A 27,658-nucleotide genomic window follows, 5' to 3' on the forward strand; every position below is an offset into this window, starting at 1 on the left:
AACCCCCCACCCCCACCCCCGCCTGAAATGGTTAAATGGCGATGACAGAAACATCCAGTGGCTGGATGGTTTTGCTGTTGTTCAACATTTCTGGGCAGCTTTCTGGGCTCGTGGCTTCCTGTTATATTTTGACTGAACCACTTGGAATAGAAGCGTGTCCTGGTACATTTCCTCAAGCTTCGTTATCTTAGGAGGGCTCCCTGGAAGTAGCCTTCCCTGGAAGTAGCCCTCCCCGAGCTTCTCCACACGGAGAAGTCTTCATCTTGTCTAGTCAGCTAGACATTTCCTACCATTTGACATGTAATCTACTTAAATATAAAGAGGCTGCTTTTCTGGCATCCTGGTTTATCTGCAAGAATGGAATCTTCAGTTCTTTAGCATTTGACACAACACCATATGCCTTTTCCAGAATTTCCTAGCATCCAACTGCTGTTCAGTTGCTGTCTTTCCCACGAGCTAAGTGTTAAGCTTGAAATAATAGATTTGCTAACAATTCTGCTTCTTTTATCTCTTATAGAAACAGTGTCATTTTGCAATAATTTTCCTGTACTTGCGGGGCTCTTAGCTGGAAATGCTAGAATGTGATTTTTATTTTCTGGGCAAAGCTGATACTAGTGATATCCAGCAGCTGGCTTGCTTGTTCTGCCCTCTCGCAAAGAAAAAAAAAAAAAAAAAAAGCAGCAGCTGTTTAAAGAAAAAGTGGTTTTTGGCCATCAGAAATTCAAAGACCTTTCTGAAGTATTTGACGTTTGTAATATACTTGCATTTTCAGAGCTTTATTCTTCAGTATTGGTTACTACCAACTTTTAAGGATCTCTTTTTTTCTTAACTGATATGTATTTTATACATGTAATTAACCAAATTCATCTTTCATTTTCTTCATTTTCGACAACTTCTTTTATTATACAGTTTCTAGACGTGGCCAAGGCTGAAAATATATATTTAAATTCACTTAAAATAGTTTTATTTTTCTTGCATGCAATCCTTTAATTTCAGTATTTTTCTTATAAGTCCCAATGACGTTGCCAGGAAGAATGGTCCCTTGAATAATGAATGCATTATGCCAAAGTGCAGGTTTCACTGGGGAAGGCCCATGTACACTTTGCAATTTCAGTGATATTTCATGTTGATTTTATTCAAGGAAGGCACTGCTTAGGACAAACCAATGAAAACTGAGTCAATTCTGAGTGTCAGCTTGTAAGAGGCACTTCCAGATGGAAATCTATCCTGGTCAAGCACCTTTTTACAAGGATGAGATCTCTAAGATTTTGCTCATGTGCCCATTGAGATACCAGAATAATACGATGAATTTTGGTTCAATTCTTATACCTCTTGCACATTCCGAGCAAAGGGTTCATAATTTGGAATTTAGCTGTGAGTGACTGAAACATACTATGAAATGAAATAAATATGACAGGTGCCAGCAGAAACCCCCCCACACACACACTGGCCCAGAGATGTGCGAATTCTTCTCTTTCCCAAGCATGATCTTGCTTGCATGAGTGTTATTGTGGGTGAATTGCACCCCGTGTTGAAGTCCTAACCACAGGTACCTGGGAACGTGAACCTATACAGAAATAGTGGCCTTGTAAATATAATCAAGAAATGATGAGGTCATGCTGATTAGGAAGGACCCTAAGTCTAGTGGGTGGTGTCCTTGATGTAACACATGCAAAATCCTTTCTAATACAACTTCTACCTTGTACTGGACACATGCACGCACACACACACACACACTCACACACACAGAAGATCAATTCATTAACAAAATATCACAAACTCCACAAGGAAGCCATCTTCCATGAGGAGACAGTGAGCAAAGTCTATAGGAAGATCAGAATTCCCAGAGTTCCAGATCAAGAAGAAAGCACAAAAGAAGTTGGTTTTGAAATTGTTTAGAAATATGATGAAAAAATATGACATAATGAGAAAATAAGAGGCAGTTTTAGGGAAAAAAAATGGAATTTTTAGACTCTAAGATGAACTAAAGTGAAATAAAAATTCCAGGGACGGAGACGAAAAACTTAGTTGACAAATTAAATGCAGCTAAAGACAGATATAGCTCTGAATAAAATATAGGAGGGACTAATTGTGAAGTTTAAAAACATATTTACTTCTGTATCTTAGCAAGGGATCTTATTACTAGTATTATACAGTATTATTAGTATTATACAATAATAAAGAAATGAATATCACCTCTATTCACTTGGCTACTACCATAATTTTAAGTGGAAGGGACTCGTAAACAAAACTCCTGTGAATTTTTCTGTTGTGGTTGAAATGGATTGATTCTGAATGAGAAACTCCTGGACACTGACTTGCCTTTCTCCCTTCCACTGCTGTGCATGCATCATAAGTTTAAAGGCTACACAGAAGACCCAAAGCCAAACCATTCTGTCTTTCGGCATTAAGATGAAGCTAACATATAAAAGCAGAATGTGCCAACATTCAGTAACACCTGATTCAATAAATTACTGATCAAACACCGAACAAAATAGGAGATGCACTGTAATGAATGGCTTAGGGCCAACTCTGGCTTCAGCGGCTCTAAGCTGAGAGCAGGAGCTGGAGATGCGTGCGTTAGGAGATAGCCCTGGGCTCAAGGACAGCAGTCAAGAGTGATGACTCATGATGAGAGGTGCTAGAAAGAGGTCAACAAAAGAAACCAAGTTTGTCACTGGTAGGAAGAGCAGCTTTGGGGAGACCTAGCTTGGCCCTCCTACCCAGATTCCTTCCCCTCACCCCCACTCCTTTCTTCTTTTTCCTCTCCTAGCTTACTTTTTGGTTTACAAGGATCATTGAGATATTAACTAAGGAACACTTCATAGACATGGTAACAAGAAAGAAAGTAATTTAATGACTGAAGTTTGAAAATATATGGGTTTAATGATACCCTGCAAATTTTACAAACAGAATACCTACCACTGCAATTCCAGGAAAAGAGTGGACCCTTTCTTGGTTAGTAGATACATTGTTTTTTAAGTCCATACATGGACTGAGTTTAAAGTTAAACTCTAATAATAATGAGGCCAAAATAATTGCTGTTGCTTGTTTTTAAAGAATAAGGTGGTGAGATTTTCCTTGGAAGTATTATAATTGATTAATTTGGCACATATGCATAGCTATGATCTTGGTATGAATTATAGGAAGGATTACCAGTCATTGAAAAAGAGATGAGTAATTTAAAGATTCTTACTTATTTATTTGACAGACAGAGATCACAAGTAGGCAGAGAGAGAGGTGAAGGGAAGCAGGCTCCCCACTGGCAGAGAGCCGGATGCGGGACTCAATCCCAGGACCCTGAGATCATGACCTGAGCCAAGGGCAGAGGCTTTAACCCATTGAGCCATCCAGGCACCCCAGAGATGAGTAATTTGATAATCAGGGTCAAATGGGCAATTTGGGGGAGAAATAGGCACAAGATTATTCTCTTACACATTAAGCTAAAATATATCTTGGCTAGATTAAAGGTTAATCCAAGAACAACAAAGAAAACCCTAAAAGAACATATAAATTAATACAAAAAATCTCATTTTGGGTCATTAACGCAGCACTTTGAATACGGTTTCTGTGAGGAATAAGTATCAGGGGTATTGAAATCAAGCCAAGAGTGCTGTTCTTTGTGACAAAGAGCTAGTAAAGATAAAAGAATTTAGTAAAAGGCTAAATATGCAATATCACAAATTTGATACTTATTTATACCCCATTTTATTCTAAAATTAGACCAAGATGTTTACAAAGTTATATATGATAGAACAAAATAAAATAACCTAAAAATAAATAAAAAGGTAAAGCAAAAGTAATTATATTATATTATGTGGAATAGTGAATTATATAGTGTTATATGTTCTATTTCATACTTTAAATTTAGATATACTTTCTAAAGGTATCACTGTGGCTGTACGGTTCCTAGAAGCAAGTGGGAAGGTTGAACATGGCCATCTACAAAATTTCCATAAAATCATATCATTACCTTCATATCTAGAATTTTCATATAGATTAGAAATGACTAATTACAGGATATAATCACCAGAGTTTAGTGGCAGTCACAACTGTAACTGTAATAAAAATTTTTAAGCTGGCAATGTTACTTTTTCCAAAGAATCAGAATATTCAACTACTGTGCATTAGAGACTCAGTAAATGTATATAAAATTATCTATTAGTACCTACATTCTGGAATATATTTTGGCAGCATATAAGAACTTCAAATAAGATCATGTTCTATCGGGGAACCTGGGTGGCTCAGTCAGTGAAGTCTCTGCCTTCAGCTTAGATCATGATCTTGGTGTCCTGGGATCAAGTCACGCATTAGACTTCCTGCTCAGTGGGGAGTCTGCTTCTCCCTCTGCCCTTACCCACTTCTGTTCTCTCTCTCTTTCTCTCTCTCTCTCAAATAAGTAAATAAAACCTTAAAAAAAAATCATATCCTGTCCCAGAATTCCACTTCTAGGAAAATGTCATAGAAAATAATTGTAAAAGCAAACAAAGACTAGTGTTGAAGGTAAATTAGAGTATTATTTCTACTGGTAAGAAATTGGGAGAAAATCACTCATTCAACAAAGGAAGAATTGTTATGTTACACCCATTTAATAGACTATTTTGCGGGCATTAAAATAATGTTTTAGTTTTTCAAAGATATAATGTTATGTTTAAAAGTCATGAAATGCAGTATGATCTCAGAATAATAGGTACTTGGATCTGAATTCAGTGATTCTTATTTCTCCTTTCATTTTCTGATTTTTTCCATTTTGTGTTCTATGGATGTGTGGGGCTTTTTGAAACGTGAATACTTTCCTCTGTTTTGAAGAACCTTGCTGTGAAGGGGAGAGGAAGCAGGCATCACCAGAGATGGGTTTTTGTTTGCTGTCTTGGATTGCAGGCGCTTGTGTTTTATTTCTTTTAAAGATTGTATTGATTTGACAGAGAGCAAACAAGCAGGGGGAGCTCCAGAGGGAAAGGGAAAAGCAGGCCCTTCGCTGAGCAGGGAACCCAATGTGGGGCTCGATCCCAGGACCCTGGGGTCATGACCAGATCTGAAGATAGACACTCAACCGACTGTGCCACCCAGACACCCCTACACTGGTGTTTTAGATGGAAAAGACTGAAGTTTGTGCTAATAGAGCAAAGCATCCTAAAAGCATGTCAGATGGGATTAATCAGAAGAGCAGTGCTCATCACAGAAGGAAGGAGATGGGATTAGGGTCGGGCTAGTGGGATTAACGTGAGGAGGGAATAAAGTGAGGGTTCACAGACACGGAAACATTTAAGTAAAGGAACAAAATCTTAGGGTGCGCCAATGAGCTCAAAATTCCTTGGGGAAGCTAGTGAGGATATCAGAGGGACTCAGGACAGCAGGAGGGGTGAGAAGACCTTGCGTCTAGGGACTGATGTTTTGGAGGGGTTCGTTGGTCAGGGGATCCCAGCAAACTGCCTTTTGATTGGTGAGTCAGGTGGTCTGGAGCCCATGCTATGTGAAATGGGCACAGAAGACTTCATGAATACTTTCCTCTGATACCTCTGAGACTTGAAAATCAAGTGCGGGGAGAGAAGAGGTGAACCTCGCCTCCAAATTGACGGACCGGACTTCACCGTGAGGACCTCAGAGGCAGCAAGTCCCTGATGGCGACACGTGAGGACACGATTTTCGAAGTTCCTCATTGAGGAGGAGGGTTTGTGAATGTGGTGGGGGTCAGAACATTAAGGAACTCTGTGGTTTGGTCTTTGGGAATGCTCCATGTAGTTTATCAACAAAAATGTTCTATGTTTGAAGCAGCATTTCCCAAACTCGCATTCCATGGAGCAAGGCTCTGCAGTCACAAGAAATACTGAGGGACAGCAAGGACAAGAAGTGTCCCATGGTTCAGGGAAATGCTGGTGTCTAAAAAAAGCAGGGAGAGTTGCTTATTATGTATTTTCCAGAAGCTTTTATATGCCATCGTGTTTTATGAACATCCAATGAAGAGACTTCAGCATGGTTCTCAAGTGCATTTAACCGGAGGAAACTTTGTTTCCCAAAAGTGAATTGTCACATCTCTGGAACTAAAAGTTCAGCAGAGAGAGGAAGGGGAACGTAGGAAGTGGAGAGAAAAGAGAAAAAGCAGAATGCAGATTCGTGACTGCACACTGGCCAAGGTGAGGCCCCCGAGTCCTCCTTTTCTGGTCTTCTGCCTTCACAGACGTCATCCGTTTCCACACAGCAAAGACACTCGCGCAGGTTCTCAACAGCTGGAAACGCCCATCCACTTTTCTGTTTGTTCATCGTAGATTGTTCCAGAACTTAGTGGAATCATCCAAAGCTTTCTTACTTTCCAATAGTGGTTTTAATATATTCCTTTTTTCAGTTTTGTGAAATGTTAAACACGTTTTTATTCTAGTAACAATTTTTCCTTTCCTCTGTGAATTGCAGTCATTGATTTCTACGATTGGGTCTTCTTGGCATTCTTGGGTAAACTCCAGATGGTGACGATAGATTATGTATAATGTAAAAAAATATGCCAATCCGTAGGTGTGGCTAATTTTTCATTTAGAAGTTTTTCATCTGTGTTCCCAAGAATGACCTGCATATTTCATTTCTTACACTGTTTTTGTCTGATTTGTTATGAGAGTCGTGTTAGCTATATGAAGTGGAGTCGCGTGATGTCCTATCATCATCTATGCTCTGGAATTTTAAAAATACATCATATGGGAATTATGCATCCCTTAAGTTTGGTGTAGCTTATCCAAAACTATCTTGAGCCTGGTGCTTTTTGACACCATTTTAACTTTTTTTCTAGATTGGTGTATTAAGGCCTACTACATCACCTTCAGACAAATTTGTTAGTTTTATTTTCCTTGAAAACTACTCATTCCAATGTATTTCCAAATGTGTTGAAATGAAGTTGTACTTATTTTAAAAATTTAAAAAATAGTTGTTCTCTTCAAAAGTGAAATATGCACTTGATAAAATCAAATCATTAAAAGGAGCATACATGGGAAGCAACATCTCCCTCTGACCCCCCATGTACAGCTCCCACTTTCCCCCCTGCAACTTAAAAGCTATCAATGGTACAAGTTTCTTGTTGAATCTCCACACAGAAATAGTTTAAGCATATACATGTGTGGGTTTATACACAGACACACTTGTGGACATGTTCCTTTTAAAGTGACAGATGCTAACATATGACATACACTCTTCGGCACCTTAAGTTTTTCATTTATTTTTTGAAGATAGTTACGTATCAGTACTTACAGAAATGTGTTTTTTAATGAGACAAACTACGACAACTAGTGTACCATGATTTATTCTGTTTATCTTCTTATTTCCAGTCTTCAGTTCTGTAATTACTAGTGGAATCTCTTATTCTCCATTTATATTAACTGAGGGAGTTGTTACAAAATAAGAATAAACAAGGTGAATATATTTTATATGCTAATGAGGAACCATACCCCCTTCCCCACTCCAAAAAAGTTGTCACTCAGGACAATGGAGTAGCATGGGCACAGGGCAGAAACTGACCACAAAGGGTCTGCATATCCCCCATGAAGTAGCAATGAAACTGCTTATACTCATGGCCTGACTAAGGAGACAAACCACTGATACCTAATTGAGCAGAGAGAATTTAGTAAGGCATACGACACCACCTTCTAACTATATTCAAGGAACTCATCAGCCTGGTTGCACACACTAGGTCTATCTAGCATGCACTTCCCGAGTGCCAGTCACAGTACTGGTCCTCATGGATTTTTCTAGAAAACAACAAAAACTCTACTCTTGTACACTTTGAGTTTCATGGTCCTGATGTTCCTTTGGATCAGTCTGTATTCCCTATGTAGCTCCTAGGAATGAAGGAGAAGGAGGATGGAGAAAAGGAAGGAGGGAAGGAGAGAAGGGAGGGAGGGAGGAAGAAAGAAAAAAGAAGAGAAAAGAAAAGAAAAAAAAGTCAAAGATGAGTAGTGTGAAAGTATCTGTGATGAAACTTATAATGATAATTTTCTGTTGTTTGACTCTCTGGCAATTGAAAATCAATGCTGTAGGGCGCCCGAGTGGCTCAGTCACTGTCTGCCTTTGGCTCAGGTCATGATCCCGGGGTCCTGGGACCCAGCCCTGTGTCGGGCTCCCTGCTCCATGGGGAGTCTGCCTCTCCCTCTCCCACTCCCCCTGCTTGTGTTCCTCCTTTTGCTGTCTCTCTGCCTGTCAAATAAATAATAAAAATCTCACAAAAATCTAGAAAAAGAAAATCAAAGCTGTAATGAACATAGGATTGTCATTTGTCATCCAACATTGTTTATAGTATCACTGGAAGATTAATGTGAATTTTTGATGTTTTAGTGGTGCACATGTGTGCACTTGGATCCCATGTGAGCAGAATATTACAGCAGAAGAGATCTTCCAAGTGCCAGTGAACCCAGAAGTGAAAGCAATTCACCCAACCAGAGCCAAGGTTTTTTAAGTGTGGGTGTGTTCACTGTGGCTCATCTTCTTGTCAGTAAAATAACACTTTTGCACTATTTTATTTTAGATAGGTCATTGTACTTCATACTTTGGGAAAGAGTTCACATTCTGAATCATTTTGTGGAGTATTACATAGGTTGACTTATGCCAAGTTCAGAGTTTAGCATTTTTTTTTGAACATGATAAATCATTATGTTGCCCAGTTAAATAAAACATGTATTGGACAAATGCTACCATAATTTAAAAATTCATGATTTGTCATATGCTTCTGATTCATTTCCACCTTAATCATTAACATATAATCATGTAATTGACATTTGATCTCAGGATACCCTCTAAAGTTTGAAGTCTTTTAGAAGCAGTAAACAACATTTCGTCAGTGGCAACGAAGCTAAAACACCAAAGAACTCAGATTCGATTCTGAAATTTGAACTGCAGCTAAAATAGTCCAGCAAGTTCTTCCATCCGCTCTCAAAGCATGCTCACTGCCCTTCTAACGAAGTGAGGTTTTCCATTATTTTTAATTGAACAGTGCCCCAGTAATGTTTCCAATCCCACAATGAGTAAACGAAAAGAATGAAGTGGACTCCACCCTCTAAGAGAACGGTTTTGCCTTAGACCACAAACATGGCAAACTTGAAGACCTTGGAACAACATCTGTTCAGGAACCACAGGTTGCTGACAAATAGTTAAGACCCAATGACTTCGGTATCTCCACAGAACCAGTAATAGGTACTATCAAGTCTCTCTCCCTCAATGTGGCTCAGTCTAGACCGCTGAGGAAACTTCCATTGCCCTAGAGATTAAGGGAACACAGAAACGGCAAATAACAATGTCACTAAATATAAAACATTTCATTCCAAGCACAATAGGCAACTGGAACAATTTTTGTATTCTAAAATCTTCCAGCAGACCCAAAACACAAAAGGAAATTTTCAGTCATTAATTATCATAATGTGCATTATCCCTAAGAACAAGTGGAGACTCTGGAAGGAGGGAGGCCAAGAGGAGAGAGAGAGAGAGAGAGAATGAAATGACTAACACATCACAGTTTGCTAAGAGTCCAGGTGATGGGACAGTTGTACAAACAAACCATGTTTAATATCCAGAGCCCAGTATCACTGAGCATCTTCAAGTACAACTCCTAGAATTTAATACTCCCCCAAATTAAAACAAACATAACTGGCCTCCTTCCATGTAGGCCAGTTATAGCAAGTCCCCAGGAGGAGAGGGATGTATGGATTCTGTGCTCTATCCAGTTGTTGCCAAGTGTCTCTTAGTTCTCAGGGCTCCATTTTGTCTTTAAGAAGTGTAAGAGGGGTCTGTTCGCAAAGAATTATTTCCAAGTTCTCACGATAGGTGTGGCTCTCCAGAGATGCTTGACAGTTACTGTTCTCTGTTAGCATCTCTGTTCTCAAATTTAATTTGGAAGTCATATGCATGCATTTAATTAACTCTATGAATAATCTTTAAAGACAGAGAGAGCAATTGCAAAGCATGGAAGAGGTGAGGTGAACCTTTCTCTAAGATTTTCCTTAAATCAGTCAATCCTACAAAAAACCCTCTCACCTGCTTTTCCTCCTAATCCTCTCTAAACAATTTCTCTGGCCCATGATTCCATGACTCAAGATGCTTTCAGCACCTGAAATGCCTTGGGACAAATGAATTTACTTTGTTAGCCTACAGATAACTTGTTTCCAGTTGGGTACAGGTTGGGCATTAAACCTCTTTTCTCTGAGGCAAGGGAGAATGGCCTTGACATCCAGCAGAAGCTCTCAGTCCATGAGATAGCATCTTAAAGCCTGAAGAGAGCACTGTGGTATGCCCATGAGCTTATGGGATTTACCTCCCACAGAAACATCAATCAGGAGGGCCTATAGTTTTTAGACTCCTCCAAATTTCAAGCTATAGATGCTATTTTCAGTCTTGGGCCCACTGCTGATGGTGTTTTTGCTATTTTGGCTTTGCTCTAACCATCATGGACTAAGGGCTTCTATTTTCTTTTCTCTCCTATTCCTTCCCCCACCCTCAACATTTCTGGCTACATTTAAAACTTGATTTACGGTGCCTTTTTTTTTTTTATTATTGTTTGTGTAGTTTGGTTGAGGTGTAGATAGTTGTCCTCTTTTATTAGTTTATTTAATTGGTTGTTCCCATGGTAACCTTTTTAGTACATGTTTTTCAGAAGGTCGAGAGATGCTTTGGGGCTTTTGTGTGGGGGTCTGTTAATCTTCAACAGACCCTAACAAGATTCCTTTGTGCCTTTTTCTCCTAGCCGTGAGGGACTTGACTTCTTTAACCCTTCAGAGGCTAACTAAGTGCCATTGTTTCTACAGATCACATCTTTAGATGGTGGCCGTCTGAGTGGAGCTATGGAGTGGTGGCCAGTCATGGTCATGAGAGATTCAGAACAGAGGCTATAAGGAGGCATCTGAAATCTTCACGCTGTAATTATGAAATGTCTACAATACAATGTGGCTGTTTTTTTTATATATATATATTTGATTGTCAATAAAAGCAGGGCAGTTTTCTTGCTTTCTTATTTATTCTTCTGTAGCTTTCCTTTTTTTTTTTTTTTGGTACCTAATTGGGGCTGAGTGGCTGGCTGTTCTTGGCAAGTTGCTTTCTGAGAGAGTTTATTGTGTCTTGTATGTTTAAAGGACATTGTGCGATGGAAGAAATGAAGGAATTTATGAAACACATCTAGATGTTTGTTCACTTAAACATGCCCACTCAGCAAAGGATGGCTCTGAAGTCTGGTAATTCATATAAAGATCTTGGAAAATACAAGTTTCATGGGAGAACCACTTTGGAAGACACTTTGGCTGTTTCCTACAAAGTGGGACAAACTCTTACCATACAATCCAGTGAATGTGCTCGTTGGTAATACCTAAAGGAGCTGAAAACTTTTGTCCACACAAAAACCTGCACGTGGATGTTTGTAGCAGCTTTATTCATGATTATCCAAAATGTGGAAGCGAATAAAATGTGTACGAATAGGTGAGTGGATGAATGAACCATGGTCCATCCAGGTGAGGGAATCCGATTCAAGGCCAAAAGGAAATGAGCTATCAAGTCATGAGAAGACGTGGAGGAACCTTAAATGCATATCACTGAGTGAAAAATACAACCTGAAAAGACTATGTACCCTATGATTCCAACTGTATGACATTCTGGAAAAGGCAAAACTACAAAGACAATAAAGAGATCATTCATTATCTGGGGTTGGTGTTGAAGGAGAGATGAATAGTGAGATCACAGAGGATCTTTAGGGCAGGGAAAATACTCTGTGTGATATTATGATGAGGGCTACATGTCATTACACATTTGTCCAAACATGGAGAAAGCACAGCACCAAAAGTGAGTCCTGAGTTAAACTATGGACTCTGGGAAATTCTGATGTGTCTATGTAGGTTCATACTTGGTAAAAAAAAAAAGATGCCATTCTGGGGAGAGATGTAGCAATGGGGGAGGCAGTGCATGTGTGAGGACAGTAGGTATACAGAAAATCTGTACTTTCCTCTCAATTTTGTTATAAATCTAAAACTGCTCTAAAAAATCAAAATATTTTAAAAATATAAAATTCAGATCCCAGTGTGATTCAAATGTGAAGTTTGTATTTATATGTATTTAAATGTTAATTGTTGAAATAATGGCATGGAAGAATTTTGTTCTTGCTATTATTTTTAATAACAGCCATAACTTAAAATGTATATCATACCCATTCTAGATTGTAAAAGAACTTTTCATGGATTCTTTATTGATCCTGATGCACTTAGACGTTGGAAGAGATCACGTGTGATTCAGGATGCAAATATGGCAATCATGAAGCAGGTTCTAGCTCTCTGCTTGCTTTCTCCTTGATTCACTACACTTCAGTGAAGAAAGGAAATGTAAAATACTGACCCAACAAGAAGGGTACCTATACCATTGTTTATATTTAATATTAATATTTGCTCTCATGTCATGAAGTAGAAAATATGCTAAAACTATTTTCAAAATTCCATTTCCTTATGTATCATTACATAATCTAAATATACAAACGAAAGGAGACTTGTTTAAAAAAGACTTTATTTATTTATTTATTTATTTGAGAGAGAGCAAGTAGAAGGGAGACAGGAGGGGGAGGGGAAAGGGAGAGGGAGATGTAGGCTCCTTGGTGAGCAGGGAGATCTATGGAGGGCTAGATCCCAGGAGCATAAGATCATGACCCGAGCCAAAGGCAGACATTTAATGGACTGAACCACCCCAAAAGGAGACATTTTAAATTAGGTAATGCTTTAGTCAATTTCAGTAGTGGGCCTAGTTGTTCAGGCATTTGTCCTTCCAGTTGACCGAATTCCATTATAATGGCCATTATAACGGCTTATAGGATCTCCAAATGGTTTCATAGCAATAACATTTTATCATAATTATATTGCCAGAAATCATATATTAACTTTACAGGATGTGGACTGAAATGGAACTGATACCCTGGCTTGTAAAATTCTTTTTAAGAAGTTAATAGAGGTAAAATGTGAGAGGAGAACTCGTCCCTTCTCCTTCTTCATGTTCCTTAAACACTCACCTTTCATCTAGTGGTGTACGTGCTGGGGTGGGGTCGGGGGACGGCCTGAGCGAAGCCTCGTACCTGCACTGCTGCTTGCGAGAGGGCCAGGAACCAGCACAAGGACTGAGCACTTGGAAGTTGGAATCGGAGAGCATTAAGGTTGGATCTCGCTTCTGCTAATTACTGTTTGTGCCTTACAGGGCAAGTTACCTAATTTTTGCGGACCTCAGTTTCCTCATCTGTACAATGGGGCAATAATAGTGTCTACTTTGTTGGGTTTTTGCCAAGATTAAAGGAGATAAGGATGATTTGAATTTAGTTGTGTTTAACCTTTTTCTGGTGGAAGTGATTAGTATTTCTGAGCTTCATGGTGGCAAGGAAGAATAAAGGAATGGATGACAATGCAAATGGTAGACAGTAATATGTTTTCTTCATGAAAAAGTGCTTTTCCAGGGGTGCCTGGGTGGCTCAGTGGGTTAAACCTCTGCCTTTGACTTAGGTTATGATCCCAGGACCCTGGGATGGAGCACCACATTGGGATTTCTGCTCAGCAGGGAGCCTGCTTCTCCTCTCTCTTCTGACTGCCTCTCTGCCTGCTTGTAATCTGTCAAGTAAATAAATAAAATCTTTAAAACAAACAAAAGAAAGAAAGAAAGAAAGAAAGAAAGAAAGAAAGAAAGAAAGAAAGAAAGAGAAAGAAAGAAAGAAAGAAAATGCGCTTTTCTTGACTGGGACCACAGGAATTCTTTGTTACTCAAGTAGTAAAATTAAATAATTATAATGAAACTTAGGGAGAAAATCACCAGGACCCAAGACACAAGTTTGCTGTAGAGAACTTTACGGCATATAGCATTTGCCATTTGAAATTTTGCCTGATCACTAATTTACTGGTCATACTAAGACTCCTATATGGAGTGGAGGTCCTAATACATGTTCATAATGCCAGAGATTAAATCCTGTATTATTATAAGAAAGATTATTAAGGGGAGTAGTTCTAATAGATACTGCCATCTGATTACACGGCTTTGTGTAGCTTTCGTGAATCACAGAAAAATAAAATTGTTAGAATACTGGCCATCCTCAGCAGAAGTTAGGAGAGGTCAAAGGTTAGCATTCGGTGTAGCGATTTGGGCAAGCTTATACAATCAGAAGGTGTTGGTGTATGCACACATGTTCTACATTAAGAATTAAATGCTGGAAATCTTTTTGTCATTGGCTTTTTAACATCAACACTTAACACTGTAAATGTTTTTAGTATAAAAATATACTACAAAAGCATATTGCAGGCACATTATAGGGAATTTAAAAACATGGACTGAAAAAGAGTCAAATTATCCTTAGTGCCTTAAATCTTAGTTCCTGTTTATTTTAGACCTTGTGTAGGCTCTATATAGCATCATGCAGTAATTCTCTTATAAAATTGACATTTTACACTCCATATACTACAAACTTTCTGTGCCGTTATATGTTGTCCTAGAACCACATTAAAAGTAGTTGCATTTAATTACTTTTTATGAAACACCTTGCTTCACAGATTCACTACCTTACTTATTTATACTGGGTGAGTTCTCTTTTGTTATAAATATTTCACCAGTAGAAATAAACTCGAACGGCTAAATCTTTACACTAATAAATCATCACTTACTTTGCATAAATTTTTGCAAGTTAAATTGGCAAGTTACAGGGTATGGAGATTTCCTGGACTTCTGCTATCTGGTGTTATATACGCAATTATTTAAGTAAACGGTTCATAACTTGAGAACTCGTTTTCCCCTTAGTACTACCATTAATGTTTTGCTTATAAGTTTTGGTTGGCATAAAGTATCCATAGGGGGAAGGAAAAAAAAAAAAGTCATTAGCTTTTCGGCCCCATAGTGTGGTATCTTCTGAAAGGGCAAAAGGGCTTAATGCTGGATGACCAACGTTAGTTAGTAGGGAAGGATACAGGAGAAAGCCCGGTCTGAAAGCCTCACGTGGCATTAGCCTCTAACCCTTAACAAATCCCATTCTCCACGTGATCAACTCTTCCCAAACTGGACTTTTCTCAGTCGTTAAGGAAATAATGCAGAGACCCCCAACAGTGTACGCGATATTCCTTTCTGCCTTCCTGTGCCTCGGAGGCACACCTACCTGCAGCATCTAGACGAGCGGAGTCGGGCTGAGTTTGGAGCATACATCCAGGAAGTCACTAACAAGAACACCCGACAGGCTCCACGGGGCAGCGTGTCCTTGGAACGCCCGGGGAAGAGGAGCGAGGGCCACGTGACGTGTGACGTGTGCACTGTGAATTGTGTGGGGTGAGGGGATTATAAATCGACCTTGAAGAGCATCGCTTCTTTTGGCAGAAAGATCGCCCACGAAAAGGGTCATAATATCGTGAATTTGCATGATCATGGCAAAGACATTGCATTTGACTACTTGGGGTCTTAGTTTTTGAGCACGAGTGGGAACATGTCCTAGTTGAGAAATAAACTGGTATGTGTGAGCTAAAGTTTTAACTAGATCCTATCCCTTGAGGTTAAAAATCATCTGCTCCCAGCAAAATTCAACTTTCCGTTTTGCCTTTTTTTTTTTCTCTTTTTCTTTTTCAAGTTAGGGACAGAGCAGGAGGAAAAGGGAAGGAAGACCAGCTTTGAATGACTTATAAAAAGGACTCAGAAAAAAACTTTCTGGACATCAAAAAGCTCTTGCAAAACAGGCTTTTAATGATTTAAGTGTAAATGAATCAAAAACATATGGATAGCATTTTCTTTTAAAATACCCTTGGGTTTAAAAAAAAAAAAATTAAGGGGAAAAGTAAATGGAAGAGAATGTTTTCTATTTGGTGGAGTAGAAAACATTTTAGAAAATAGTTTAAGGAGTTTGAGACTCCCCAGTGTTGTTTGGGGTTGCTTGTGCTCACTGGAGGAAGAACATTACAGTGACTTTGGTCCCTACATCTAGGAGCCCTGTTCCACAACTAGCTGCACACATGAGGCGTGACAAGTAGAACCAGCTTCCACGGGCAGAGCTTTGACGTGGAATCTGGGGAAGCATCTCAGCGGCTGATAATGAGGGAATTTGGTTGTATTCAGACCCTTGGCTATTGAGAAATCCAACAACCAATTGCAAATTGCTTCTGGGGTAGAAGTGAATGGGCTATAATCCACCTGGGAAGGAACGAAGTCTATGTGAGGTCTTGTCACATAAGCAAGAACCAGCTTCCATATTCCTTTTAGCTTGCAAGCTCCTCCATCTTGGATATAAACTAAAAAGATTATCGAAATCCATAAATCATTTTATTTCTGCTTCAGGTAATCCCCCTCGGTTTTACTGAAGTATAATTGACAAATAAAATTGCAATATATTTAAAGTTACAACAATATGATTTTATCTATGTATACATGGTGAAATGACTCCCACGATCAAGTTAATCAACACATGTATTTTTTTTTTTTTTTGGTGGGAACACGGATGATGGACTTCTCTTAGCAAATTTTAAGTAAACAATACAGTATTATTAACTATAGTCATCATGTTCAACATTAGATACTCAAACAAATTTTATAACTGAAAGTTTGTACCTTTTTATCAGACTCCCTCTCCCATTTCCCCCACCCCCAGCCTCAGCCCCTGATGACCACCATTCTACTCTCTGTTTCTATGAATTCAGCTTTTTTAGATTCCACATGTAAGTGAGACCATACAGCATCTGTCTTTTTCTTCTGACTTATATTTCTCCGCATACTGTCCTCTGGTTTCAACCATGTTGTCACAAATAGCAAGCAGTCCTTCTTTTTTAAGGCTGAATAATATACCATTGTAGGTAGGTACCAGATTTTCTTTATCAATTCATCCACTGAAAGACACTTAGGTTGTTTTCATACCTTGACCATTGTGAATAATGTTACAATGAATACGGGAGTACACACACCCCTTCGAGATAGGGATTTCACTTCCTTTGGATATATACTCAGAAGGGGATTGCTGGGTCATATTATATTTCTATTTTTATTTTTTGAGGATTCCTCCATTCTGTTCTCCATAGTGGGTATACCAATTTACATTCTCACCAACAGTATTTGAGGGCCTTCTTTTCTCTTCAGCCCTGAGAACATTTGTTATCTTTTGTGTTTTTGATAATAGACACCCTAACAGGTATGAGGTGATACATTATTATGGTTTTGATTTATATTTTCCTGATGATTAGTGATGTGGAGCACTTTTCATAGACACATCTTGTATGTCTTCTTCGGAAAAATGTCCAATCTGTTCCATTGCCCATTTCTTAATTGGGTTATTTGAGTGTTTTTGAACTTGTTTGTTTGTTGAGTTGTAAGCATTCCTTAAGTATTTTGAATAGTAAGCCCCTTGCTGATATATGGTTTGGAAATATTTTCTCCCTTTCCATTTTTCCTTTTCACTTTGTTCATTATCTCCTTTGCTATACAGAAAGATTTTAGTTTAATATAGTCCCAAATGTTTATTTTTGCTTTTGTTGCTTTTGTTTTTGGTGTCAGATCTAAGCCATCATGTCCAAGATCAATGTAAAGGAGCTTTTACCCCATCTTTTCTTAGAGGAGTTTTACATGTTCAGATCTTACTTTTAAGTTTTTAATCCATTTTGAGTTGATTTTTGCATATGGTATATGATAAGGAGACAATTTCATTTCTTTCACGAGGATACCAAGTTTTCCCAACACCGTTTATTGAAGAGACTGTCACTGCCCAATTGTATACCCTCATCACCTGTGTTGGAATCAGTTGACCATATATGTGTGGGTCTATTCCTGGGCTTTCTATTCTGTTCCACTAATCTATGTGTCTGCTTTTATGAAACAGACTGCTTTGAATCTACAGATTACTATGGGTGTTTTATAATTTTTTTTAAAGATTTTATTTATTTATTTGACAGAGAGAGATCACAAGTAGGCAGAGAGGCAGGCAGAGAGAGAGAGAGGAGGAAGCAGGCTCCTTGCTGAGCAGAGAGCCCGATGCGGGACTTGATCCCAGGACCCTGAGATCATGACCTGAGCTGAAGGCAGCGGCTTAACGCACTGAGCCACCCAGGTGCCCCTGGGTGTTTTAACAATATTAATTCTTCCCATCCATTAAGATGGGATAGTTTTACCTTTTTCTATGTCTTTGATTTTTTTCATCAGGTGTTTTATAGTTTTCAGTTTACAGATTTTTTTTTTACCCCCGGGATAAATTTATTCTTAAGTATTTTATCCTTTCTGATGCTATTGTAAAAGGAATTGATTTCTTAATTTCTTTTTCAAACTAGTTGTTAGTGTATAGAAATGCAACTGATTTTTTTATATTGATTTTGTCTCCTACAACTTCACTGAATTTGTTTTATCTGTTCTAACAGTTGCTTGTTTTTTAATAGATTCTTCAAGGTTTTCTACATATATTATCATGTCATCTGCAAACACAGACAATTTTACTTTTTCCTTTCTATTTGCTGGGGCTCGACCTTCCAGTACTATGTTGTGTATAAGTGGTGAGGGGGTACACTTTTGTCTTGTTTTTGATTTTTTGAAAATTTTTTCAAAAATTTTTTGAAAAAATTTCAGTGTCTCCACCTTGAAGATGATGCAATCTGCCTGCTTGTCACCCTGGACTTCATTCCATTGAGTTAACATTCCAACTATACTGAATTTATTGAGAGTTTTTACAACGAAAAGAGATCTATGTTCATCAAATGTTTTTCTTCATTTATGGGGATGATCATATGAATTTTATCCTTCCTTTTCTTAAAGGGATGTGTCACATTTGTTGATTTGTGGATGTTGAGCTCTCTTTGCATCCCTGATGTAAATCTCACTTGATCATGGTGTATGATCTCTTTGCTATGGTCTTGAATTCAGTTTGCTAATATTTTGTTGAGAAATTTTCAAATGCATGCTCATGAGGTATCCGTCCTACAATGATCTCTTGTAGTGTCCTCGTCTGATGTTGGACACCGGAGTAATATTCACCTCAGAAGACGATTTTGGAAGTGTTTTCTCCCCTTCAAGTTTTCAGAAGAGTTTGAAAATGACTAGTATTAATTCTTCCTTAAATGTTTGGTAGAATTCACCATTGAAACCACTTGGTCCCAGACCTTTCTTCATTGGGATATTTTTGATTACTAAGCCAATCTTCTCCTTCACTAACAGTCTGTTTAGATACTGTATTTTTTCATGAATCAGTCTTTGTAGGTGGTTTGACTTTAGGAATTTATCCATTTCCTCTAGATTATCAAATTTGTTGGCATAGTAGTTTCAGAGTAGTTTCTTATGATCCTTTCTGATTTCTGCAGGATCAGTAGTAATGTCTCCTCTTTCACTTCTGATTTTATTGATTGAATCTTCTCCTTCATGGCCTTAGTTCATCTAGTTAAACATTTGGCAATTTTGTTTCTCTTTTGGTAGAATAACTCAGTTTTGTTGATATTCTCTGTTGTCTTTAGAGTCTCTATTTTATTTATTTCTGCTCTGTTATTCCCTTCCCTCCACTAACTTAAAGCTTAGCTCTTTTTCTGGTTTCTTGTGATGTAAAGTTAAATTGTTTATTTGAGAACTTTACTTTTTCTTAATGTAGGCGGATCTCACCGTTAGAACTCTTAGAACTGCTTTTGCTTCATTCCATAGTTTTGGTATGTTGTTTCTCAAAATATTTTTGGATTTCCCTTAAATTTCTTCTTTGATTCATTGGAGAATATTAATCTCACATATTTGTGAATTTCCTAGTTTTCCTCCTATTACTGATATCTGGTTTTATACTATTGTGGTCAGAAAAGAAACTTGATATTATTTCAGTCTTCTCAAATTTGTTAAGACTTTGTGGCCTAACATGTGATCTGTTCTGGAGAATGTTCCAGGCACACTTGAGAAGAATGTGTATTCTGCTGCTGTTGGATGAAATGTTTTGTATATGTCTGTTAGGTCCATTTGGTCTAAAATATAATTTAAATCCAATCTTTCCTCATTTATTTTCTGTCTGGATGATCCACACATTGGTGAAAGTGGGGTAGTGAAGTCCTTACTTTAATTGTATTGTTATCTATTTCTCTGTTCAGATTTACTAGTATTTGCTTAATATACACAGGTTCTCTGATGTGCACATACTTACCATTGTCATGATAAATCAACCCCTTTATTATTATACAATGACTTTCTTTGTCTCTTGTCACAGTTTCTGACTTTTATGTGGTATATATATAGCTACCCCTGCTTTTTATTGGTTTCCATTCTCATGAATAAGTTTTTCTATTCCTTCAATTTTGGCCTATATGTGACCTTAAACCTGAGTAACTCTCTTGTAGGGAGCATACAGTTGGCTCTTGTCTTACTATCTATTCAGCTATACCACCTCTTTTAATCAAAAATTTAATCCACTTATATGTAAATTAATTATTACTAGGTAAAGACTTTCTAATGCTATTTTATTGTTTTCAGGATGTTTGGTAATTCCTTTGTTCTTTTTTTTCCTCTCTTGCTGTTTTCCTTTGTGCACTGATGATTTTCTGAGGCACATGCTTTGATTCCCTTCTTGTCTGCTGTGGGTTTTTATTTTGTGATTTCGATGAAGCCTATGGAAAACATCTGTGAATGTTAAGCTGATAACACATCACCTCAATTGCCTACAAAAACCCTATTTTTTATTTCCCCTCTCACGTTTTGTTTTTGATATCACAATTTTTATCTTTTTATATTGCATACCAATTAATAAATTATTGGAGTTAGTTATTTTTCATGCTCTTTTCCTTTAACCCTTGTACTAGAGTTAAGGATTTGCATACCACTATGTCACAGTATTAGAGTAGTTTGAATTTGATGCTTATCTTACCAACGTGTTTTATATTTTCCTATGTTTTCCTGTTACTAATTAGTGTCCTCTCATTTTGGCTTACACAATTCTTGTTGGCATTTCTTACATAAGGCCAATCTAGTGGTAATAAACTTCCTCAGCTTCTGTTTGTGTGGGAATCTTTAGCTTTCTAATGAGAAATGGCAGTTTTGTCAGGTAAATTCTTCTTGGTTGGCAGTTATTTTTTTTTTTTCCTCTCAGCATCTTGAATGTATCACCCCCTCTCCTCTGGCTTGCAAGGTTTCTGAGAAATATGCTGACATGGGGGTTCCCTTGCATCTGAGGAATTTTTTTTTTCCTGCTTCTTTAAAAATTCCCTCTTTGTCTTTGGTTTTAGACAATTCTATCCTAGTGTGTCTTGGAGAAGATATCTGGGTTGAATCTGTTTGGGGGCCTATGAACTTAAAAGAATGTGGTTGTCAAAATCTCAACCAAGATTTGGGAAGTTCCCAGAAAATAAGTTTTCTGTTCCTTTCTCTCACTGATCTTTTCTGGGTCTCCAATAATGCATAAATTGTTTGTCCTAATGGTATCCTATAATTCACCTCGTTTTTTTTTTGTTTGTTTGTTTGTTTGTTTTCACTCTTTGTCATTCTGTTTTTATTTGTTCTCTGACTGGGTGTTTTGAAATCATCTCTCTTCAAGTTCACAGATTTTTTTCTGCTTGATCATGTATGCTGATGATAAGACTCTTAGTGGCATTTTTCATTCCATTCACTTTATTCTGCAGCAACAGAATTTCTATTTGGTTCCTTTTTTGTGTGTGTGATTTCTATCTTTCTATTAAACTTCTCATTTTATTCATGTAGTGTTTTTCCTGAATGTATTGAATTGTCCTTTTGTGTTTTTCTACAGCTTGCTGAGCTTCTTCAAGACAACTACTTTGAATTTTTTCTGGGTAAGTTGCAATTTTCCTTTTCTTTGGGCTTGGTTACTGGAAAATTCCTTTGGCAGTATCCCACGTCCTTGATTTTTTCACGTTCCTTGAAGGCCTGTGTTGTTGTCTTTGTATGTGAGGACAGAATCATATCCTCTATTTTTGACTGACTGACTCTCGGGATGGGGGGAGGAGCAAGAATAACTTCTGTCATCCTAGGTAGATTCTGAGGATTTCTCAGGCCTTTTCTATGGATATGCCTGCTGCACACTTCTTGTTCCCCCTTGGGGCACCCTTAAGATTTCATGCCTTCTATTTATTCTACAAAGCCAGGCCAGATGCTGACATCCTCCCATTTTCTTTCCTTAGTGTGGTGTAGAGTGCTCAAGTTCCTGTTCTTTCTCTTGATCCTGTGGAGCCAGGCTGGCTTTCTGTGCATTCTCAGAAGTTACTGCAAAGGCTGGCACTCATCACTGCTGGGGGATTGGGCAGGAAGCCAACCATGGAATGGGGGTAGTGTGGGAGAGGTTTCAGAGGTTACCTTTGGGTCATCTGGGTAGATCTACAGGCAAAGCATCCTCCAGCAGTTCATGGCAACCTTCCTGACGGAGTCCGTGAAGTCATCTCTAGGATCCACCTCTCTTTGATATGTCTGAGCCCTGGCTGGTACTTTCTCTGCTCCTCCACACCCCTCAGTCATATAGCTAACCTTGGTATTCTAGATGGCACAGGAAAGAAGTGGGTCTCCCTGGAAGCATCCAGCACAGCTGCAGAAGAGGGACACTCACTCCTGCACTCTCCTGTTCCTCCATGGGATAAATCATAGGCCAAGAGAGTCTCTTGGCACTGAGTTCTGCCAACCTGGCTGAGGGATGATGTCAGTATAGTGAAACTGTTCTCTTACCCTCTTCAGTGGATCTAATTTTGGATGTTTTCATTCCAACCATGTGCAGAAACTTCTCTGTTGGACTCCTGGACTTCCACGGAGGTACTCTTTTCTTTGGACAATTGTCAAAATCAGTGTTTGTTAAGGGGGAAAAATGGTAGAAACTTTTCTGTCATCTTGCTCCATAATTTCTTGTTTACTTTCTTTCCACAGTGTACAAAATCAAATGTATCCTCTAAAGTTTAAGAGGATAAATGTATCCTCTTTTAAATGTATCTTCATTTAAATGTTAATGTATTTAACAGAGTTAACTGTATCCTCTAAAGTTTAAGAAATTAACAAATGAAAAATATACATTGGTGTGTATTTACTATCTTCACAAAAAATGAAAACCCTAAAGTCTAGAAAACTGTGAAATAAAGCCAAAGGGGCTTACCATCATCATTGTGCCATGTTCTCTACTGCTCTGCAAAGGATTTGAACCACAGCAGCAAGCTGGCATCATCTTCAAGAACTCCTGCCGCTTAGGGTAATCAATCCCTCAAATGTGTGGTCTTACTTGATTATGAAAATTTCACCCACAGGCTATGAACACCTGTAAAAAGGAATCTCCCTCTAAAGTTTTATTTTGATAAAACTATCTTTTCTTACTAGAAGGACTCACTTGCACATTTGAAGTGTCCTGCAGTCTTACTGGTCTTATCTTTTCATGATTAGAAGGATAGTAGACTAAAGAATTCACCCTAGAATCAGTCTTTATCTAGCATAGTTTAGACCTAAAAATCCACCACTTGCCCCCAGTATTAGATAATGCATATATCTGAATAATCAGCACAACGTTTTATTCATTGCAGAGATGTCTTTGGTTCTTGGTGAGTTCCCAACTCAGTTGATTTAGTTTAAGCAATATTTATGGAAACACATGAAATATTAGGACTATAATGCCTGTTTTCATTCTCAAGCACATCATAAGTTTTTGATATTCTTTTCCTCCTATTATACTGTTCTCTGTCTCATAGAGAACCTCAGTTAGTATATTTCTCATTGACTGTCTACTGCAGTATTCTTTCTGTTCTGATCCATCCCAGGTGAAGTGGTAACACCCAGAACCATTGTTTTACTCACCTGCTGAACCTCACCCTCTCCCCCACCTCATGTCGTCCTGTTATATCTTTCAGATATAGTTTCAGTCCCCTTCCCAATTCCTGTTATATCTTCCAGAAAAAAACTTCAGACCCATGTTTCATCTCCTCTTTCCTATTCTTAAATTACTGCATTCAGTTGAAGAAAATCACGTAATAGAAAAGATCACCCCCTCACTTACCTCATCAATAGTCTTCAGTTTCAGGTGGGACACCAAGTTTGTTCACCAGTCCTTGAATTTGGCCTGAGTGGGTTCCCATTCTTGTTGTCCCTTGGTCTTTTTCTCATTTTCACCACTCCTAAGTCTTTTATGTGACCCCACAGCTTTTTCTTGAACACCTGGTCTTATCTCCTACATTCATGTCATCAGGTATGAACTATCTCAGCCTCCTGTCCATCCTGGCCATGTAGAAATTCAACTTCATCTGTCCTTTCCCTGCCTTTTTGTAATCATGGTGAGAGTAAGATGTCCTGTTTTGTGTTCAATGCCAACATCTTCAGTATTACCCTTGATCTCATCTGTTTTCCTTCAAGACCATGATCAATCAAATGTAATATTTACTGTTTATCTTCAACTGTCCCTTCTGTTTTGGCTTCTTTCCCTTGACCTAAATAAATGTTTAAATCTTTGCTCCCTTGAAAAACAAAATAACCACAGCAGGGAAAAAACCTCCCTGGAATCATGTGAGCTCTGTGAGTGGTCCCTCTGGCATCCTAACCTTTGCAGTGAGACCTCTTATAAAACTCATGCAAGGCTCTTCATCCATGGGCTCATCCTTTCCTTTTACAACCCCCTCAAATGGATTTTGGGAATCCTACTGTTTTTGGGAATTCTCCAAAGATCTTTCTGAATGCAATGTTGCCACATCAGTGCTTCTCTTGCTGGACCTCCTGGCCACCACTGATACTATGGAGCATTGATTCCAAATGGAGTCACTTGCCAGTGTTAAGTACCCTCTCTGGCCACAATGAGGGCTTCCTCTCTGCCCCCATTCTTGGGACTCTCCTGCAGTTCTATGTAGATGGTGACCTATTCTTTCATCTAGATTTTCTGTTTTCCACCAGATTTTCTCCAGTGCTCTTGGCACTACCATCCATCCGGATTTAGCTATCATCTGTTTGCCAACAGCATCCGATTCCATATTTGCCGACCCATCTCCACCTTTACTCTCATATACCCACACTACTGCTTACTTCTCTGTCTCTTCTCACGCTATTCCTCGTTCTCTTGCTTCAATGTTATCATCCTTCAGATTGGGATCTTGCATCCCCGCTCCCAGGAAGCTTTCCCTGACACAACAGGTTGCCAGTGACCCTCTTTTTTGCTCTTCCTCTACATAAGCATACTCTCCCCTTACAGTCCCCATGTCATAGAGATCTTTCTATCTTGTGTCCCCTAGTCTCTCCACTGTTCATGGTCTTGAAGGACACATATGCTGATCTTACTACCTCTTAGACGTTTAATTTTTTTTTTGAGAAAATAGCACTTTATCTCCTTAAATGATAAAGATTTGTATCCCATATAATTTTCATAAACAAAGAAAATTAAGATAAGAGAATAAATAGCTTAAAATTTGTCTTTTTGACTGTATAATCTGTGTAAATGACATATATGTGACACAAATATTATGTATTACATATTACATAGTCTTTATCTTATCTTCATGTATAATATATAATATAAAATGTATGTAAACAGGCACTCTTGTAGGAGCTTTTTAATCTAAAAAAAAAATGTGCTCTAACACTCTGATTGGGACTTATCTCTATTTTTATTTCTTCCTTTTCCTCTTCCAAAATGTTATTTCCTCAGAGACATCTTCATGACCACACATATTCCCAACATGTTCATACCCTAACTCTTTCTTTAACCTTAGGCTTAAATGTCTCCACTTAATGTTCTGCATTTATTTATAGAACAGTTAGACTTTTATATAGATTTCTACATAGTTCTTATGGCTCTCTGAACTTATAACTTTTCTTTTTTTAAGGGATTGGTTTGGCTTTTGCTCTCTCCTCACTCATAAGGTAAGTACTTATTTGTTTTGTCCTTTACCCCCTCCCCAATGCCTGTCATTATGTCTGGCCTATAAAAGGGCTCAACAAATATTTGTAGAATCAATAAAATGAAAGAAAGAGTGAAGGGAGGGGAAGTTAGTGGGGGACCAAGATGATCCAGAGGTAAAAGGGTAGCATCCTGAAAGAAGGTCAGGAAATCACTAGGCTTGGAAATTAACCTTACTGTAAAAAAGAAAAACAAAACACTTCCACGCAGATGTGCTCCTCGGTCAGCAAAGAGCTTAACCAGGCTTTATGTTGTTTATAAGAAACAGAGCCAAAATGAATCTAGTCTTTTTTTTTTTTTCTCTTTCCAAACTTTCTCTTTTTAATTTGGAAAAATAACTCCACTGCCCACGTTTGTCCCCAAAGAGTGTCTAAAGCAAGAAAACCCAGAGCCCTCCATATACCAGGGCTATGGAAATGCAGGAGGGCTGTCGGGCATGGTACCTTTCCCAAGGATTTGGCCCTTTCTTCATTTTGCTGACTATGCCCTGCACTTTGTTACACGATGTGAAACAGCTAAATCTCAACAGACCAAGCTGGCCAGAGGGGAAATTTCATGAAGGAACCACAGAACTGCAGAAAAAGGGCAAAGTCACCATGAGGAAGTTGCTGATACCAGGCTATGATGTTTTGATTTTATCTTTAAGGACATACTATTTTTTTCAATGCTAAAATTATATTTAAGTCTCTGTAGTAGAAAAAATGGCCCTGATGCTAATTGAATTGGACTTTTTCAGAGAGTAAGGATACATAGATCTGTTCGGAGACTGGAGCTCTAAATGTGGTTTTAGGTAATAGAGATTAGAATCGTTCCATTTCTCTCTATCATAGATTACAAAATACAAAAAAAGAAATAGAGTTTAACGGAGAAAAGGGAGTAAATAATCAGAATCAGGAAGCAGTGTTAGAGAAATCACATGGGTGAAAAAGATTCAGTAGTTAGGCATACCTATAATTCCTACAAGGTAATTGTAAGTGAGCCATAAATTTATTTTGGAGCTTCCTGGAAGCCAAAGTAAAACAGGAAACATAATCACTTACATAATTTATCTTGTTATATACAGCAATAATAGCTAATATTTATTGTGTTCCAACTTTGTGCCAGACACTGTTTATATATATACATATGTCTTTCACTTATAACCATTCCTACGTCTATTTGAAGATCTCACGTCCCTCACAGATAACTCTATTAAGTCAGCTGATAAAAAGATCTTCCACAATGAGGAAGTGAAAATTTATGCTGAAAAGCATCTCCATTTTTTTCTTTAGAGAATAATCAACCTAAATTAAACTTTTAAATTCTTGATTTCAGGCAGCCAGCCTGTTTCCACAGAGTTGCCAAATATTCTTAACCGAAAGGCAGCATTGCAAGCTATGACAAACAGGAAAGCTAAACAAAAGTCAACAGTGTTGCAAATCATACATTTATGGGAGGAAACGCTCCAGCCCTGCAGCCAAGCCTGGAACCTAAACCTGCAAGACAGACCATGCTCTAGCATCAACAGGGCGGTGTGCGGTGCAAAGCTCCGGACTCCTGTGCCAGCAGGACGCGGGCCTGGGGATGGAGGCAGGCGGCCGATGGGTCCAGCCACCTGCAGGGTAGGCCTTCAGAGAGCCAGTGAGAAGACTCGCCCTTTCACTGTGCTGTCTCAGGCTAATGAAACTTGGGGAAGAATGGTCACAGGTTGCACATGAAACTCAAAGGATGCCCCATCTTGTTCCAAATGTGGCCCCTGGATGCTAGCTATAAAGTCACAACATCCTCAACATCTTTGGAACAAATCAGTGGAGATTTTTCATAGCTTTTTCTTAGAGCACACCTTCTTGTATCTGTCGATGACCCTTGTTCCAAGTGGTAAAACCTAGA

Source organism: Mustela erminea, chromosome 11 (assembly GCF_009829155.1).
Source record: "Mustela erminea isolate mMusErm1 chromosome 11, mMusErm1.Pri, whole genome shotgun sequence".
Taxonomy (NCBI): Eukaryota; Metazoa; Chordata; class Mammalia; order Carnivora; family Mustelidae; genus Mustela; species Mustela erminea.